A 7,350-nucleotide genomic window follows, 5' to 3' on the forward strand; every position below is an offset into this window, starting at 1 on the left:
TTTTCCATCATTAACATGTACTGCATACTTTATAGTCACCACAGGTTCAACTTAATTTTTTCCAATCAGTATACGACTCATGCTAAGTATATGCATATCGTACCCCTGTAATGGCCCCACTCGTGTCCTATAATCAAGTATCTTGCCCTACACTCGACAAGTGCCAATTTTCTTGCCTCAAGTCATGAGTGATAAAGTGAGGCGACCTCGAGCACGATACTTTCCTCTCGAGCCTAGCGGAAACCCCTAGTCATAACACATCAAGGAATATTCATCAAGAACTGAATCTATAGAGGTCTTTAAGACCAAGCCCTAGCCCTCGGAACCTCATATTCCACTAAACTGGGTAGTGGGATCGTTCCTGAGCCCTTTGATTCGGTTTCCCAAAACTCAAGCTTAACAAATTCTAAAATCCCCATTTAGTATAATTGTGCCCCACACCTGGGCTACAACCCCACACTAGGCTGAGAGCCCACCCTGAAATTCCAAGCTTTTTGCGTAGCGACGACCAACCGTAAGGGTCGCGGCGCCCCACTTAGCAGAGAGATAACCCATAAATTTTCCTCATTTTGTGTCGCGACACTGCCCACTAAGGGTCGCGGCACCACATCAGTCTGAGGGAAACCCACCCACGAAGACATTTAAGTGGGTTGCGACACTACTGTGAGAAACCCAGGAATTGTGATTTCAGAAATCGCAATCCGTGCCAAATGACCCAAAAACAACCCCAAATCAAATTCCCAACAGTTTTTCGACCATAACATACTCAAAATTCGAAACCAAAATTCTTAACATTAAAAAACACCAAAGAAAATAAAAAAATTAAACCAGAGGAAGGAATTTACCCACTGAAACTAGAGGCCACAGGTACCAGAGGATGATCCTAGCAGCTCTACTCCTTTTTGGACACTTGTAACAATTGTAACATCCCACAAATTCTACCCTGGGAATTTTAAGGGAAAAATAATATTTATTTAAAAAGGTGATTTAATGGAAAATTATGAAAATTAAATCGATGATGATTTGATTATATAATAGGATAATAGATGTATTTATGTCCCAAATGAGATTTATCAATGTTTGAAGATTTACATTTTAAATTATGAGATTTAAAATAAATAAAAAATTGATCAATCAATTATTATGGTATTTATGGAAATAATGTAAGATTTTTTTTATTTCAATAAAAAGAGAATATTATTAACTAATTGTGACAAAATGATGTAAAATTCCATCTAATTATATTTTGGGATTAAAAAATAATCAAAATAAATATTAGTCCAATTTTAAAGTGTTTATTTTAGCAATTAAGGGTTACATTAATAAAAGAATTAATTAATAAAATAAATAATAATTAAATAAATAAGTTATATAGTAAATTCTGATTTTAAATAAAAAGAAAAAATTAATTTTTAACATAATAGCTCTCTTTCTCTCTCTTTTCTCAGATGCCCTCTCTCTCCCTCGTTTCTCTCTTTTTCTCTCAAGTCAGCTGTTTTCTCGAGCTCTGATGACCATGTTGCCGACCTCCAAATTCTACACACGCCTGATTAGAAGATTTAGAAGCCACCAAACTATCAGCCTCGCGAGCCACCAGACCTCACTCGCTGATTAAGCCTCCCAAACAATCGCTCGAAGTTCTGACGTCAATTATGGTTTTATCTTCGATCCGGCCACCTTGAGCCTCTGTTGGCCAAGCGACCACCACCATCATGTTCTCTACATCGCAGGCTTCAAAACCCACAAAAATATCATACTTAATGGTCATCGGAGTTTGAAGTCGACGTTCTCCAGAATCCGCAGAGATTTATGAACTTTCAAGCTTAGATCCGAGCTTTTCTAAGCCATTCCAATCTAAACCACCACCACCACCACAACATTCCCATGGCTTGGGCTTCAAAACAAAGTAGTTAGTTTCCCGAACCCCCACTATTGAGTGGTGGCACCAGCGTCGTCGCCGGAGCTCTGCCATGAGTCACGGTCGGCGACCACCTCAGGGGCTTCAAAGCCTACTTTCGAGCTCCACAGAGTAGCGTTCAACTCATGTCGAATCCCAAACATGGTGGTATAATTTATAACCCCAATTTTAATTGTTTTGGGTTTTAGAATCAATTGTGATTTAGGAAATTAAATGCAATCATGTATGTTGATAATATGTTATGAGTTAATTAGCCTACTGTGATGTTATTTGACTACTCTGGGACTGCTATATGCCTTGTTTGCATGTTTTTAAAATATGGCGATGTCCGATTTGCAATCGTTTTACTGCGCATTTTTCTAGAAATTTACGGACTCGTGTGAATTTGTTTTTATAAAAAAAAACGTTATCAAAGGGTAAATTGTGATTTTTGAAATCCCTGAGAAAAATTTAAAGTTAAGTCATAATCTTTACAAAAAAGAAATATGTTAGTTGAGAGTTATAAATTGGTAGGTGGTTAAGTCTCAAAAGCTAATGGTTTAAAGACTTAAGCACTTTGATAGAAATCATTTAAAACCCGAGAGACAAATTTTAATGGCTAATTACATAATTGAACATAAATTAGAATCTGAAAAAAAAAAAAAATTTTGTATAAAGGGATTTTGAAAAGGAAATTCGCTATTTTGAGTATACTTATTGTTATCAATAATTATATTACCAATAATTGCTTATGTTTAATTAATGTGTTATTATGAATAGACCAATGTGATGGTCATAATGAAACTGGAATTGTTATATAAAGAAAAATGGTTAACTCACGATTTTGGGTGGATTGGAAAGAAAGAAACAAATGGACTTATAATTGTTTAATTCTAGTATTTTCAAACTTAAGGTCTTGGACAATTTTAATGACAATAATTTCTATAGAGGAAACCAATGAACGATATTATTATCACAACTTAATTTATTACTCAAATTTTATAATAAAGGTAAGAGTTTATTAGTGAAGGAATAATATATTTTGGTTCATTATGGATTTTTGAAGAATATATTAATGGTTTCCAAGCAAATCAATTAAAGGTTTAGAAGTTTGAGATTTAAGCTATTTGTTCTAACCACTTGAATTAAGTTAATAGGTTATAGGCATAGAGAAATTATCCATAACTAAGGACTCTGTTTTAAATCAGTTATACATATATCGCTTTAATATTTTATGTGAGCTGTTTTATTCTTGTTTTATCAACATGAATATTAGTATAACTTGGGTCAATACTAATACTAATAAGGGTTTATGTAATTGTGTTTATTAAATGGTTAGAATTTGAATTCGGGGCCATTAATAGATGATAACTAATATTATCATTTTGTTAATTTTGTCACCCTCAGTATGCACTAGATTTTTAAAGTACATAATTTTGTGAGTTAGTGATTAACTCAATTATGATCCTTGGATTGGATTAAAACCTATGTGAAAATTCTTGGTTGATAGCCCTTGCTGAGCAATTTTATAAATCTAAGGACCCGAGGTAAGTAAATCTCACAATACGTGATTTACTTACTCATGTATTTGATTATATGGCTACATATAAACTGCATGACTTTTGTACTCTTAGATATTATTAAGACGTAGACTCCATGGATGTGTACGTGTTTCCTGGTTATGTGATATGAGGTGTCTCAATAATTGAGAAAGATTGATATGGTAATTATAGGTGCATTTTTAGGCAATTTAGAATATAATTGATTTTGTATTTGTACTTGCATTATCTTGTTAATTAAGAATGAAAAACTTTATGATTATGCTCACATGGTTTTATTTTATATCTATGGGTATTTTTTTTATGAATGAGCTCACGTCTATGCGATGTTGTGGAGTTGGTATGACTAGGGCGAACTTTGTGAATTGCTTTGCTGGAAGTCAACATTTTGACTTCTGTGGCCAAGACATGAAATATTTGTGTTATATATGTTAGTATAGGAACACATGCACATGCATACACTTATCGTAGAAGATTTATATAGATATTGTAACCTAGTGAGGCTCGTCTTGATGCGGTTTGACCCGCTCATAATTATTATCAGTCTTGTTCAAGTCTGTGAAAATTACTATCAGTTCGATTCAAGTCTGTGACAATTATATTCAGTCTGATTCAAGTCCGTCACAATTATTATTAGTCTGGTTCAAGTCTGTGACAATTACTATCAGTCCAGTTCAAGTTCGTGACAATTATATTCAATTCAGTTCAAGTCCGTGAGAATTATTATCAGTCTGGTTCAAGCCTGTGACAATTATATTTGGTCTGATTCAAGATCGTGACATTTGGCTATTATCTGGTCCAGTTCAAGTCCGTGACAAGTATAATAAGACCGGTTCAAGTCTATGACAAATACTATTAGTTTAAGTTTAAGTCTGTGGCAATTATTATCAGTGAAGCTTAAGTCCGTGACATTTGGCCATTATCTGGTCCAGTTTAAGTCTGTGAAATTACTATTAGGTCCAGTTCAAGTCCATGACAATTTCACTTAGATGAGTAACCCAATATTAACTAGGAGATTTTGTAAATTGGTGTGAGCTTATTTACACCCGTGATAGCATCTATGCACTGGGAACCGATGCTTACCCTTTGTGGGATTGTATGTTTGGAATGGATAATGTTGATTGTTGGTTCCCCATTATTAGTGGTATGCATGTTTAGGGGTACCTGTTAGCCTCAATTATTTTGGTGACTCCGAAGTTGTCTTCTAGGGTTAACTTTGGTGTAATATCAGTTACCTTGCAGGTTGATAATATTATTGGCTATTATCTCTGTGAGTTGAATGGTCGCTGTATTATTAGAATTGGTGTAAGTCATGAATGATTTGAATTAAATACTTGGATTATGTTCAATTGAGATGATCGGTCAAATGGTGTGATTAGTAAACTTGATTTAGGAAAAATTTTCAAGAAGGACTTGTAAGAGTTTGATCATAGACTGTGACCAATCTTAACATGCTAAATAGTACACATAGTTTATCGTTATCCCGTTAGCCTTGTGACCTAATTAGGCATCTCTTTCTCTGTAGAGTCCAATAACTTTACTTAGCTAGTTAGATAGTAGTAATAATAGTAATAGTAGTAGTATTTTTATGACTGTGGATTATGGTTCAGACTGGGATTTAATTGGACACTCGTAGTAACACTTGTAGATTTTCTAAGTTTAACCTATAGTTTAAGAATATTAATTTTAACCTAAGGTTTGATTAATATGACTGATATTGATGGTGATATTTATTATATTATAAGGTTTAGATAGACCCAATAAGATAGTAACACTTGTCTTGTGTATGTTTAATGATAATTAAGTATTTTGAGGAATAAGTTTATTAAGAGTAATATTTGAATATCCTAGGGTCTGTCAGCAGCTTTGAAAACATTAGAGGACTTAGTCAAGGCTGTTTACTCAATTCAAATTAAGCTAAAAATTTACAATTTCGTGTTTAAATATTCAGCGTATGCCGATATATCACAGCTATAGGGAGCGATATATCGCAGTACGGGGATACGAAAAACACGTAACTTCGCACGATCACCTCGACGAGCCTCGGGCATGCTGGCCTAGGCGATATATCGCCTACAAGGGGTGATATATCGGCTCCCTTAGTATATTTTTGAATGTTTTTTAAAACGTTCTCATTTTAATCTATAGCCTCTTGATAAGTCTAGCATATTTCTGACTGAGTCTTCAGCCTCTGCTGAACGATAATTCAAATATTTTTCACTTAAAAAGCCATTATTTTATTCAAGTTAAATGAAGATCTTTTCATTCTTGAACTCTATAAATAGGACCTAGTACCCAGCCATTTATTCATTCATCAAGCTGAGTTCAGAGGCTGCAAGCTGCTAGGTTATTGTTGACTGCTTAAACACTTGGGTTGGGGATTATAAGCTTAATCATTATAAGCTTACCAAACACTTTGGAAGTAAGGTTTATAGCACATTTCGGTTCAAGGTTTAGATCAGTCATAGAAGCATTCAAGGTATTCCAAACTCTAGTTCATTTTGGTATTGTTATCCTTAAGTTCTTATAGTTTTCTACTCAACATCCTAACTCTATTCTTTATTCTTGGTTAGGAAATCTAAGATCTTGAACATAAAGTTCTTGGTAAGTATCTTTCGATGGAATAGTTCCTTCTTTATTTTCATCCCTTTTCTTTAAGTATACTCACCTTCCTTTGATGGTTTTTAGGAGTGTCCCAAGGTCCCAAACCTGTTCACATATCCGGGTATATTTGGTAAGGAAAATAGGATAGGATATTATATGTTACACTATATGTTATCTTATGATTTATGTGTTATGTTAACTTATGATTTATGTGTTATGTTATGTATGTTGTAGACTTGGGCATATGACTTGTATAACTAACAAGCCCCAATAAATTTATGGGCATATGACTTGCTTAGCTAGCAAGCCCCACAAATCTAATGGGCATATGACTTGTTTAGTTTATAGGACCCCAAGTAATAATGGCCATTATAGTATATGTGACATATGTTATGATATGTTTTAGTATATGTTGATATGAATTTTATGTATATGATTTATGTGTTAGATTTTTCCTTGCTGGGCATTAGGCTCACTCCTTTATGTTTATATGTGCAGGAAAATAGCTTTGGTGGCGGGAAAGGTTCTTGGAAGCTTGGGGATGTGTATTGAGGCGGAATGGAATCAAAGGACCGAGAGTTCGATTCGAGGATGAAGTCTCTTTAATTATGGTTTCCTATGTATTTTTCTGCAATTGGTTGTAATAAGTTTTAATTAAGTTTTCATTATGTCAAAGTTATGTTTTGTTTCTAACAATGGGATCCCAATGTCATACTTATGAATTTTATATAGTTTTAAGCCTCTACCCTACAGTTCTGAAATGAAGATATGTTATTTCAAATGTATGTTTTCGTAAGTTTTGTATAGAAGTTAGTAATGGTCCAAGGTCTAGAGTAGTTGGTTCATTACATTCTCTAACCTCAGGATTAGTATACAAGGCTAACATTTTGTATGTTGGTTAGAGTGTTGATTCCCGAGCCTTTATACATAATACATTATATAGAATTGATAAAGGCTCATTAAGGGAGATTATAGTCATGTGATAGTCACAAAATTATTATTAGTGGGGTAGGAAGGTAAAGGTTCTCAATTAGGGTTTATGTAAATAGGTGCTCCTAAGATTATCATAGACCATAGTGTTGGCACGGAATAGCGTTTTGACCGTTGCGGTCTTGAGGGTGTGGTATCACCGTAATTACTAAACTTGTTGCCACCCCTTAGTGAAAGGCTATAGCTAAACCCTGTTTGAGGGATTTTATTTTTCATAGTACTGTGATATCGGATGACCATAAGCCTATGCTATTTTCTTTTAGTAGCTAATACTTGTGGCCACTACTTTGTCAGCTGTAC

General features: G+C 34.2%; 1 long non-coding RNA gene across 1 annotated transcript; it reads left to right on the forward strand.

The window, feature by feature from the left end:
* The first annotated feature begins 1,425 nt into the window (after positions 1–1,425).
* On the forward strand, positions 1,426–6,810 carry LOC133816416 (uncharacterized). The gene is made up of 2 exons (XR_009885223.1): positions 1,426–2,065; positions 6,559–6,810. It is a non-coding gene; the product is annotated as an uncharacterized LOC133816416 (long non-coding RNA).
* Positions 6,811–7,350: the final 540 nt, after the last annotated feature.

The sequence above is a fragment of the Humulus lupulus genome, chromosome 2, assembly GCF_963169125.1.
Source record: "Humulus lupulus chromosome 2, drHumLupu1.1, whole genome shotgun sequence".
Classification (NCBI taxonomy): Eukaryota; Viridiplantae; Streptophyta; class Magnoliopsida; order Rosales; family Cannabaceae; genus Humulus; species Humulus lupulus.